At 43.3% G+C, this 13,290-nt stretch overlaps 1 non-coding gene across 1 annotated transcript; it reads right to left on the bottom strand.

The window, feature by feature from the left end:
• Positions 1-12,971: 12,971 nt before the first annotated feature.
• Trnas-cga lies at positions 12,972-13,046 on the bottom strand. The gene has a single exon. It is a non-coding gene; the product is annotated as a tRNA-Ser (tRNA).
• Between the last annotated feature and the right edge of the window lie 244 nt (positions 13,047-13,290).

Here is a 13,290-nt window from a genome sequence, read left to right as displayed (position 1 = left end):
ACAGTAGCTAATCTATTAGGACTCAAATTGATTTAGGTTATCTATTGATAATAAGATCGTTAGACCACACGTGCAGCTCGAGGTGCCCTACACTGTCAGTATCGGCTCATGAGCAAGAGAGTTTGACGACCACTGCCCTAGATAGTTCGATGTTTGAAGAGTTCTTCCGACAGATACAAAGGATAGTAGAAGAGTAGGAAGCACTAAGGAAAACTAAAAAATGTAACATCCCTGTAACAGCTTCGGGCCCTATGCACATTACTGCATATATTCACTAAACAGTAGTGAACCCACTGGGGATAATTTGTCACTACTAATCACTTTCCTACCATCCCTCTGGGATCCCACAATCCGTAATGAACATTCAATCCACTCATTAGATTCAGTGTTTCCTCTGGTGCCTTTCTTGCTCTGTATGTCTTCAAGTCTACCGAATTTTTAGGAGCAAATTTCATCTTCGATTTAGGATAAAGCAGAAAGAATGTTTCCGATTGAGGTATACTTGCTACATCAAGTGGGCCTTTGTGTACATAAAAAACTATAATATTCACCGTTTATTTGACTCTATTTCTCATATGTCTTCACTAATACTAGGTCCCTGACATTAGTATCAACACCTTTTATTTTATCATCTAATCAGCAAAATCTTCATTCCCCCCCCCCCCCCCCCCCAGTGATTTTAGAAATCACGGTTAAATGTTTTCTACCCCTTCCACCTTATTTGATCTCAAGTCACTCAAAGATCTTTTAAATTCTGACGCTAACACTGCATCTGCTTCCAATTGAAATTTGACCCCAACTACTTCTTCTAGCACGGCACCAGGCAAATCCACGTCATAAAGAGGTCTTCAGTGTACAATTTCCTCCTGTCTGCACTCTCCTCTGCGTTTAGCAGTGGAATTCCCATTGACTGTTAAAGCTCATCTAGCAAAAGGAAGGAGAGAATGTTTGAGGTGCCAGAATGAGAAACACCAAGGAGACGCCTGGTGACACCGCCTGAGAAGAAGTCCATATGGATTTAATTGTATGGCTGAGCAACCGTGATAGGGTCGGTTGACATTAAAGAGAGTCGGGTGGGACAGCCGAAAAGTTGTGGAACAGCACGTTGGGCGCAGTTTGCTTCAGGGCCATCTGTCTGGCTTGTTCCTACGAGGCAATATCGTAGACTGACTTACCTTACGCGATTGTGCTATCAGACAGGATGATGATGATGATGATGATGTTGGGGTTGTGGGGCGCTCAACGGCGTGGTTATCAGCGCCCGTACAATTATCCAAACTTTGCTCAGTCCAATTTCGCCACTTTCCCGGATGATGATGAAACGATGAGGACAACACAAACACCCAGTCATCTCGAGGCAGGTGAAAATCCCTGACCCCGCCGGGAATCGAACCCGGGACCCCGTGCTCGGGAAGCGAGAACACTACCGCGAGACCACGAGCGGCGGACTATCAGACAGGACTATTCTAAATTTCCGCGACAAGTGGTGGTTACCTCTCTCCCTGATGTAGTCATTAGTGTGATCGATTGGAAAGAGCAGAGATTTGTAGGTGAAACACATCTTGCCGTTACTGGGCTGATCTCTAATTACTGTGTGCTCCGCAGATTGGTTATGAAATCACGTTGTCTCTGTGCAAGATATTTTGGTCAGTCACTGCAGCAGTGCTGTATTCTGCGCACTATGCATGCTTTGTTATATAGGCATACGCACACATATAATGGCAACATACCCACAGCATATTTGTTTCACAGTCTGCTTGTCTTGATCTGGTTCTTACTGACTTAACTACGTTGCAGGCTTGTTTCTTTTGATTAATGTGCTCCAATGAACCAACGCCAAATATGAATTTTAAGTTAGATAAGAAATTTTAAAATTTCTTCGCCAGTTTTGCACCTGAAGGTGTTTTGGTATCTGATGAGTCTGGTCAGATGCGCCACTGGTTGAAGTTCTTTTATTGCTTTAGTGGCTAGATGGTGTGTAGAATTTTTTAAATAGTTCCATGTAAGAGTAATTACAGTCATTATTTAATTTTCTATTTTCATCACGATTCATAATTGGGCTTTAGTTGTCCTTCAAAGGGTTCTACTAAGTCCAATTTTGTGGACTGCCCGCTGGACGATTTTCACGATTCAAGAACTTGTAGAATTATTCGAGGAATTTGTTGCTTTTGTGTATTTACGATTATTTTAGGTGAAGTAGTGTATTAGTTGTTACTTAAATTGTGAGTTTATATTATTTTTTAAATTGTGAAATTTGATTGTGCGTGTTCTCAGTGCTAAACTATCGAAGAAATTACTTCGTATAATAGAAATTTACACTGTGCCACATTGATCTGCTGAATATTCATTGCAAAGTTAGTTTTGAGTATTAGCTGAGGAAACATTTTGAGTGTTAACAGGTCACTCACAGCTGAACACAGCCCTGCCACTCCCTCTAGCGACACAGTGCTGTCACTCTTGCTTTTAATTTCGCTGAAGATTATGTTGGTATTTCTGTATGCTGAATCAGCCCTACAGATGACCCTTTCTCTTCCAATTACTTCACTTTTTTACTGTAGTTGTTTCGTCTTGGTTTGTATAACCTTCTTTGCACTTCCAATTTTCTTTTAATTCCTATGGGATAGCTATTGATGTATTCCCGTCCTCCGATGAAAATTTTGTTACTTCCTTCTTAAGTCAATCAGTTGAAGTGCTTCGTCTGCTAACCACGGTTTCTTCGCAGCTACTCTCCCTGTACCAATGTTTGTCTGTTCAGCATCTGTGATTGCTGTTTTTGAGATGAACTCGTCTTTTCCATTGAACTTCCTATTCTGTTATGTAGGAAGTTTATGGATATGGCGTTCTCTGGGAATTTTTTTTTTTTTTAATTTGTCGCAAGGTGCCTTGGAAACAAACTGCTGAGATTATCGGTCCGTAGGATTACACACTAATTAAACTAACTTAAACTAATTTACGCTAAGGACAACACGAACACCCATGCCCGAGGGAGGACTCTAACCTCCGACGGGGGTAGCCGCGCGAACCGTGACAAGGCGCCACAGACCGCACGGCTACCCTGCCGGCTGTCAACCTCTTTTTTGAACTCAACGTTCTTATTTTGGCTTTCTTAATTTTGGCTTTTTAAATTACGTAAAAAACTGCTTGGTCTGTATCGTAGTGCGTGTCCACGTATACATTACGTCGTTTATGTATCTCGAACAGTAATATTTACATTTGTAACGAAACGTATATGGTGGCCAGATATCAGCCAGATGGAAGTTCTAAGTTATAGATCTTACGTGTTGATTCGGCGAAGATTGCTAGCTAAGTGTTTCACGGTAAGCCTAGAGGTCGCCGACAATGTGAGCGCCCAACAGCAGCCCATCACCAGGTTTCGTTGGAAGCAGGAGTTGGAGGGAGCGGCTGGCCAGCAACAAGCCTGTTCTGGTGGTTAACTGTAAAATTACGGCACTTGCAACATAGTGGAATGTGGACGCCTTGAAATACTTCGTAATTCGGTAGTAATTCAACGTTTCATCGACATGCAAATCCAATTGTGTCAACGTATCCAAGGCACTGAGGTGCATTTATTAAACGTTTGATATTACAATTATTACAGGAACTACAGAAGTAAGGTGATCCTAGTAAATGAATACTCATGCAGAATTCATTGAAATTTATTAAACAATTAAATATTTGAACAACATGCACGGGACAATACAGTAGAGGAGAATGGCGCAATTCAATTTCTAGACGTCGAAGTATACAGGACAACGGAGAGCACAATGGGGCAGAGTATATTGCAAGCCAACATATACAGACCGGTATCTACAAGCTCAATCCTATCACCACCCAGCGCAGAATAACTCGGTCATTTGATCTTTGGCAATCCCTGCGCAGCTCCTAACTGATGCTCAAACATAGCACATGAACTTAAAAGGCTATACACAACGTTGCTAGCCAATGAGTAGATCCTTAAGTCGATCCACACAGCCATATCGACGAATACACGTAAGCGAGATAATCAAGAAATAGACAAACTGCAGCCAACAGTGCGCTTATCTTATGTGGAAAATGTTACTAATCGAACAGGCAAACATCTTCGCCGGGTTGGGTTCAAATGGCTCTCAGCACTATGGGACTCAACAACTGAGGTCATCAGTCTCCTAGACTTAGAACTGCTTAAACCTAACTAGTCTAAGGATATCACACACATCCATGCCCGAGGCAGGATTCGAACCTTCGATCGTAGCAGCAGCGCCGTTCCAGACTGAAGCGCCTAGAACCGCTCGGCCACAGCGGCTGGCGCCGGGTTGAGATGCAGCCTGTCTTCTATATTTGTCGCGGGATCCAGGACGTGCTAGGCTCCACTAAGGAGAAGGTGTATGCATTACACACTGCAGGAGTGTACAAGGTGGAATGCGAATATGGAGAGGCATACATCGGTGAGACTGGAAGGCCAATAGCAACGCGCATTCGGGAACACGAGCGCTATATTCGTCTAGGGCAACACAACAAATCTGCAGTGGCAGAACATCAGCAAGACTGCGGGAAAGAAATAAAATTCAGCAAAGCCTGAGTGTTGGCCAAGCAGCCGGTTATGGCGAAATGCAAATTCAGAGAGGCCATGGAAATAAAGACCATAAGAACATGAATAGAGAGGATGGACGCAGGCTTGCCCCATCTTGGCTGCTAGCAATCAGAGGTCAACAGACCGCACTGTCAGCACGAGGCGCGAGCACTACTGGCGAGTAAGTGCCTCCTCGCGGCCGACGTACAGCACTTGGTAAACAGGAGCCAACTTCTCATTCGCCGGTGACCACTAATCATGGCACGCAGTACAAGAGCCAGTAGACAACAGGGGTTACGCTCTCCCTCTACCGCAGTAACCTATTAAAATAAAGTTCCCTCTCCCTCTTTCTTAAGTGAGCAATGAAATGAACTATCTTTTTAAAATTATGACGTCACTCCATGCGCAGTGAACAGTAATTACAATATATGAGACACTGCATAGCTAGAACACACCAGCAGACCCAGAAGAAGACCGCTGCAACCGTGGCAGAATTTTTGTGCAACACGACGTTGTACCATACCCAGAATTCACACAGACGTTAAAAACAAAGCGTAGGATGACAGCCTAACACTATAGCTATCATCACTCAGAGTCACAAATTTGTAGATACTATATTTATTGCATTATTAGATATTTTCAATATTTTATTCCATTCTGAGACAAAAGAATCTAAGAACGACAAAGAAATTATCCGAATGGAACGAAAATCGTTGGTTGAGTTTTATGTGTACAGACAAGCAAGCCACTACAGTTTCAGAAAAATTGGATGATTTATTTAAGAGAAAGAGATTCACAAATTGAGCAGGTCAATAAGGCTTTGATCCACATTTGGCCCTTAAGCAAGCATTTATTCGGCTTTACATTGAATGACATTGTTGGATGTCCTCACAAGGGATATCGTGCCAAACTGGCGGGTTGGATCGTCATAATCCAGAGATGGTTGGACGGGCCTGTCTATAATTCTCTAGGCGTGGAGACATCCGATGATCTTGTTGACCACGGCAGAGTTTGGCAAGCGCGAAAATAAGCAGAAGGAAGTCGCGCCGTGAACGTGCGGGCATTAACGTGGTGAAATGTAAGCCCGGGATGGCTTGCCATGAACGGTAACAAAACGGGGCGTGGAATATCGTACCGATGTGCTGTAAGGGTGCCGTGAATCACAACCAGAGCAGTCCTGCTATGAGAAGAAATGCATGACAGACCAACACTCCTGGCTATTGGACGTATTGTGGGCGGCACTCAGGATGCTGTCCCACCGCTGTCCAAGGCGTCTCCAGACGTGCCATCGGGCTGTAATCTCATTGAATGGAATAGAATTGCCTTCAATGATGATTCCGTCTTCTAACGGAGACTTTCAGACAGTCGTTCTTCCCGAGAACCATACGCGACTGGAACAGGAAAGGGAGGTAATGACAGTGGCACGTAAGGTGCCCTCCGCCACACACCGTTGGGTGGCTTGCGGAGTATAAATGTAGATGTGGATGTAGATGTAACTACGCCACGATGACCAGCGAAGTCGTCTCTGAAGACGCCCCGGAGAGTGGTGGGATACCAGTCTGTCTCCCGCTATACCTGTACGGCTCGACAACGAGGAGTGATTGTGTGGGGTGCCATATCTTTTCACAGCAGAATCCCTTTAGTTGTCATCTACAGCACCCTTACACCAATACTCCACGTCCCATTTGGTTGCCCCTCATCCTGGGCTTACATTTCATCAAGATAATGCCCTCCCGCACAGGGCGAGAGTATCTACTGCTTGTCTTCGTGATTGTCAAACCCTACTCTGTCAGACAGTTCGCCGGATCTGCCCGCGTCCACCTCCCAACTGAGATGTTTAGGCCAGTATGACTTGAGTCCTCCAACCAGATTGGAAGTTTGACTATCTAACACGCCAAATGAACAGTATTTGGCACGATATTCCCCAGGAAGGAATCCAACAACTCTGTCAGTTAATGCCAAGCCGAATAACTGCTTACATAAGGGCCAGAGGTTGACCAACTAGTTATTTAACTTCTCGATCTATGAAGCTCTTTCCCTTGAATACATCACACAGTTTTTCTGAAATTGTAATAATGTTTTTCTCTGTACATATACATCACATCTACCGATTTCCATCCCGTTCGGATAATTACTTCGTGGTGCGTCTTTTTTGTTGTATTACAGTGTACGCAAATGTGTCAGATCGTTATGTTCTCCGCAATCACAGAAAAAAAGAATGCAGTATGATTGTTCCCATAGCTCTCCATACATAACTGTACATTTGTCTACATACTAACTGTTTCCTGATGTGCGTAACTAAAAGTTAACGTGGCCAGCATTAGTAACACAATTTATAACTTATTCGTAAGATCTGATACTGTTACTAGGATGAGTATGAATAGACACTTCAATTGAGAAGACCCAGTTCATTATTTCACATATTTTAACGTACTTTCCTGTGTTATTTGGCATAATTGAGTTTGTACAAGATCCATCTTTTAATTATTCATATCTAAAATTACATACAGAGCATGTAGTGTTTTGTTACAGTGGAACCAGAAAAGACGGAGATTTTATTTAAGTCATAAGACAAATTTTTGACTTAATTTTTCAAATAGTGAGGAGTTTTTTATTTGTTTAAGTGAGTTGTGCATTTTGGTACCGCGATATATCACTGGTGATAATGAATAGTCGCTTAAGCGTTCTGTGTCGTGGAGTCACTTTTGGTAATAGTTTCAGTAGTCAGCATTGATGCAGGGTATTCTTCACGTAACTTGTCGGGGAGTTGACAATGTGGGAAAGTTTTGGTTAGCAAGCTGCTTCACCAGTACACTAATATTCTATAGTAGTCAGACCAGAATAACAAATGCTCCTATCATAGCACAAAAGATGCCGAATACGTTCTGGGCATATTTAGCAATGTAAAAGAATGAAGCTAGCTTTACCACATACCCGGCATCTTCAAAGATACTCCATCAAAACATCTTTGCATATTTGCGCTTTTGATCCATCCATAGAAATTTTATCCCCCTTGAAAAACTTTTTTGGATATTACACACTGAAGCGGCAAAGAAACTTGTATAGGCATGCGTATTCAAATACAGAGATATGTAAACAGGTAGAATATGGCGTTGCGGTCAGTAACGCCTATATATGACAGCAAGTGTCTGGCACGTTTCTTAGATCGGTTATTGCTGCTACAATAGCAGGTTATCAAGATTTGAGTGAGTTTGAACGTAGTGTTATAGTCGTAGCACGAGCCATGGGACACAGCATATCCAAGGTGGCGATGAAGTGTGGATTTTCCCGTCTGTATGGTGTGGGGCGTTTGCATCTGGAGTGATATGGAACCACTGATACATCTAGATACGATTCTGACAGGTGACACATACGTAAGCATCCTGTCTGATCACCTGCATCCAATCATATCCATTGTGCATTCCGACGGACTTGGACAATTTTAGCAGGACAATGCGACGCCCCGCACGTCATGAATTGCCGCAGAGTGGTTCCAAGAACATTATTCTCAGTTTAAATTCTTCCGATGGCCACCAAACTCCCCAGACACGAACATTATGGAACGCATACGGTATGCCTTGCATCGTGCTGTTCAAAAGAGATCTACACCCTCTAGTACTCTTATGGATCCATGGACAGCCCTGCAAGATTCATGTTGACAAATCACTCCAGCATTACTTCAGACATTAGCAGAGTCCATCCCACGTCGTATTGTGGTGCTTCTATGTGCTCGTGGGGGAAGGGAGGGCTACACGATATTAGGCAGGTGTACCAGTTTGTTTGGCTCTTCAGTGCATGTATGCTCTTCAACCACGATTGTACATCGTTTACTATGGGTGACAAAGCCCGCCCGGCTAGTCGCGCGGTCTAAAACCGCTGCTTCCCGATCTGGAAGACGTGCTGGTCCCCTGCACCAATCCGCCCGGCGGATTAGTGTCGAGGTCCGGTGCGCCAGCCAGCCTGTGGATGGTTTTTAAAGCGGTTTTCCATCTGCCTCGGTCAATGCGTTCTGGTTCCCCTTATTTCGCCTCAGTTACACTATGTCAGCAATTGCTGAGCAAACACTGTCTCCACTTAATCGTACACCTTAATTACTCTACCACGAAAACATTTGTGGGTTATGGGGTTTCACTCGTCTGGTATGAGACGTTACCGGTGGAGGGGGGGGGGGGGGGGGGCACTGTTTGCCGAACCGCACAATAACCCTGGGTTCGGTGTGGGGCGACGGTGGGGTGGGTGGACTGCTGTGGCTTGTTGTGGGGCTGTGAACCACTGAGGGCTACGGTGGGACGAAGCCTCTCCGTCGCATCTAGGTCCTCGGTCATTACTACACTCAATATATAATGGGTGACGAATCTTCTGGTTTTTTGCGCGGAGGACCAGGGACTTAAGCCCATACACTGGAGGGCGCAAGTGTGCTAGTACTTTGCAGCTAAGAGAGCTCGCTCTGCTGGGGAAATAGGGTTAATTCGTAAATAGTGCGAATATTTCTAGACGTTTCGATGTAAATGATTTTTCAGCTGCCAGGTAAGAAGAAAAGCTAGTTCCTTTCTTTAACATCGCTAACTCTGCCCAAGACATAATTACCTCTCTTTGCGCTACGAGAGGAGCGTTTTCCATTCTCGTTCCCAACTTACACTCTAGCATAATTTTGGCATTAGACCACATTACCTTGGAAACCGAAGTAGAGTTTTGTTGACTAGTTGGACGACTGGTCCGATACAGGCTTCTTAATTGTCTTGCCAGCTATGTTGCCTATATCGTGGTGACAGGTGTATGAACCAATTAGCACAAGTTTCAAACATATAAATGGCGCGCTTAAAGAAACTCTTAAAAGCGTGCTTTTTGCTGGTAAAATCCAAAAGAAGCTAGATTTTTGAAAGCGAGTTCTCAGTTTATCTTACTAATGCATTCTTATTTATTTGATTCACTTGAAACCACTTCTGTGCATTCAGTTCACGTAAGAGCCAATTTTACGTGCTACGTTCACCTCTACTTCAAACCATCGTATCTCGACAACGGGTAAAAAATATTCGATGAAAAAATTTCGATATCACTATATTCATTTATCAACCTTCGTGCAAACTTTGAACCAATTCGCTTAAGTTTAAAGTGCAGAAGTGGAGCACTTCAAAGACCGCCAAGAAAATTGAGTTTTTTACACGTAAAATCCAAGCAAACTAACGATTTTTCAATTCGTTGAAACTTCTCTTAGACCAAGATCAGATACACCAGTGGACTAAACGGGAATCACGTTTCCCTCCAGTCCTGATTTTAAGGGTGACTATTTTTGCAGGCAAAATCCGAAATGTGCACATACAAACGGTGCTGTTAGCTGAGCATTAATTTCAGCCCAATTAAAATAATTTGCAACAGTAATTAATTGCTTTACACAGTTTGCCTGGGCGCTATCTCCGGTTCGTCGTCCAGACTTTTCACTGTAACATAGCTAAGGTAAGACAGATATTCGAATGGATATACAAATGGCCACTGGTCTGGGGTAAACCAAAAGCTTTGCACCTGATGTTCCTAGCTCAAATAGGAATCGAGCACCAAGACCACCCAAACCTGCGCTTGTGTGAAAGGCCTTCCTTTACATCAGACAGAGCTATGCCACTGGCCGCTTTCCCCATTGTTGCCGAACCGGGGACCAGTAGAGTGCAACATGACATTGAAGAATATGACTGGAGCATTGGTAGTCTGTTTACTACACATCCAAGCTACGGATCTGTTTTGGCGTTTGTGACTTAAAGCAGTGCCTCAGCAAAACAATTAGGCACCGAAACAATATAAAGATCCATCATTTTTAGCCAATCGCAAGCTGGCAGCGACATGAGGGGAGGTCCAGACTTGTCATTGGGGCAACATGGTACTACAAGCTGACATCACGAGACTTGGCCTCCACAAACTGTCACATCCAGCGAGCACTGTACACCTCCAGTCGCAAGGGTGGACACCCCTGCAGAGGGCTATGTTTCTCTGCAGGAACCATGCGTCCCCGCTTTCCTGTGTGTCTGCCTTGAGTTGCAGAGTTGTGTCTAGATGGTGCACCAGCTGCCATGGACCCCGTACATCAGCATTCCTGTCCATCTTGTGGCATCACAGCACAAACTGGCCGCCTGCTTGCATCAGACACTTCACTTTCGATGTTTCAAAGTAAGTATTCAGGGAGTGACTAGTAATGATTTCTGCTTGAGCAACTATCAGTCGTCAATCTGACAACAGTCCCCCGTCTCAGCAGTGTCACTGTGGAGGGCAATCACCCTGAGCCTCTACAATTGCGAAACAATGCAGTTCAGACACTCGAGGCACATGCTGTTAGTATAATATCTTAGCTGATCGTGCCAGGATATCATTTCCCATGCTTTAGCAACGTTTTAAGTTCAACAACACTTTCAAAACCATACTAGTTAACACCACGTTAAACGATATGTGTGTGTGTAAGTTACTGAATAAGAGAACGAGAATATTAATTCCTGCTTTTCACGTAATAGACGAGAGCATTACGATATCACTGCATTAATTTTACTGATGAGCTGATGAAAGACGTAGATGGCAGTTCCAGATCAGATCTGCAGCTGAGTTTTACAGTCTCCATCTAGTGGCACAAGAAACCTTTTCGCAGCACCTTTCTTAATTATGCATTTTTCCTCTTATTATCTTTTGTTTCATTCGTAAAAATATCTCATGAAAATATAATGACTGAAAGAGAAGGTTTGAAAACAACCTAATGGATACTGAAGTACGCCTTTACGGCTCTTTCGAAGTTATATTACTCAGAAGACAGAGGTAAAATGCTAACCTTTTCATTTGTATCTGTAAATAACGATGTTTGTAGTACAAAACCTTACATAATAAAATATTATCTTACGCTGCATGTTTTATCCTTTGAGAACATTGAGTCGCTTATTATTCCCATTCAAGCACATGCTTTAGAGAATATCTTGATTTCTTACGTAGCGAAATGCAAACAAGAGTTTCTTTGTAAAAGTTTTATTTATGTTCTTCCTCTTCAAAGTCTGCCTTACCTTGTTTTGTTTCATTTGGTTACGTTTCCGTAAGACGATTTTGTTACCGGCTACTTAACCATATCCTGAGCGCTTGCTTTAGTTTATCAGCGCATGAAAATGCCAAGAGACTGTAAATTCTTTTCACTCCAGCTATACAGTAATATATGTTCATGTGATTTCATAATTCGTAAATCTAAAATGGGTTTTTGTTCTTAATACAGTATAATAAAGCTTTTTTTAATGTATAATAGATATTTTTGCCTGAGGCAATGCAGTTCAAACTTACGGCTGTAACATTCTCTTTTTCAGTAAGACTCGAGTGCTCAGCTTTTAGCTCTAGCTCATACGTATGAATTACGTCACAGTTTTTGTTTAGCTCCGGATAAAGAAATACTACGGGTCACCATACGGTAAACATAAAAAAATATCGCCGTCTGAGAACAAAGCAGATTTAAGAACGATAACCGGTGATGAAAACTAAAATCCTGAAAAGACATAAAAAAATGTTGGTCTGGATGGCTGGGCGTGAATTTCAATGGCATTCCTTCCAAATCTGTTGTGTATTCTACTTGTATTTGATGGTATTATAATTTTTTCCCAAGCTAAGTACTCACCTTTTCTTTATTAACCCCTTTTTTGTAAAAAAACTACATTAACTCATTTTTTTCAATTGCCACTGAATGACGTAAATCCATATGTCACTTTATATTTTTCTAGTTTTTATTTCTTTAATTATATATATACTTTTTTGCTGCTGGAATTTCGACTCTTTTTATCGCCAAGAACTGTGGGATGTTATAGTCCACTTGAGGCATGTCGCCTTATATCGCTCTGTCTAGAGCCTGTGTATCGGGAGAATGACTCATGCGTGCACAGTGACAGATGGTCTGAAGCGGGCTCAGTCGAGTACGTAGTTCTAATTTTCATGTGCTAGAGAACAGTGCGGACAGGATTAAACAGAAAGAAGTATAATGTAGTTAAGAATTATGACCACCAGAGTCCAGTAGTGCACAGAGACATTCAAGAAACAGATCAAGAGAATCCAGAATGAGATTTTCACTCTGCAGCGGAGTGTGCGCTGATATGAAACTTCCTGGCAGATTAAAACTGTGTGCCCGACCGAGACTCGAACTCGGGACCTTTGCCTTTCGCGGGCAAGTGCTCTACCAACTGAGCTACCGAAGCACGGCTCACGCCCGGTACTCACAGCTTTACTTCTGCCAGTACCTCGTCTCCTACCTTCCAAACTTTACAGAAGCTCTCCTGCGAACCTTGCAGAACTAGCACTCCTGAAAGAAAGGATATTGCGGAGACATGGCTTAGCCACAGCCTGGGGGATGTTTCCAGAATGAGATTTTCACTCTGCAGCGGAGTGTGCGCTGATATGAAACTTCCTGGCCGATTAAAACTGTATGCCCGACCGAGACTCGAACTCGGGACCTTTGCCTTTCGCGGGCAAGTGCTCTACCAACTGAGCTACCGAAGCACGACTCACGCCCGGTACTCACAGCTTTACTTCTGCCAGTACCTCGTCTCCTACCTTCCAAACTTTACAGAAGCTCTCCTGCGAACCTTGCAGAACTAGCACTCCTGAAAGAAAGGATATTGCGGAGACATGGCTTAGCCACAGCCTGGGGGATGTTTCCAGAATGAGATTTTCACTCTGCAGCGGAGTGTGCGCTGATATGAAACTTCCTGGCAGATTAAAACTGTGTGCCCGACCGAGACTCG

The sequence above is a fragment of the Schistocerca americana genome, chromosome 3, assembly GCF_021461395.2.
Source record: "Schistocerca americana isolate TAMUIC-IGC-003095 chromosome 3, iqSchAmer2.1, whole genome shotgun sequence".
NCBI classification, from domain to species: Eukaryota; Metazoa; Arthropoda; class Insecta; order Orthoptera; family Acrididae; genus Schistocerca; species Schistocerca americana.
Note: the sequence above shows the minus strand (reverse complement) of the source record. Positions and strands in the feature narration are given on the sequence as shown.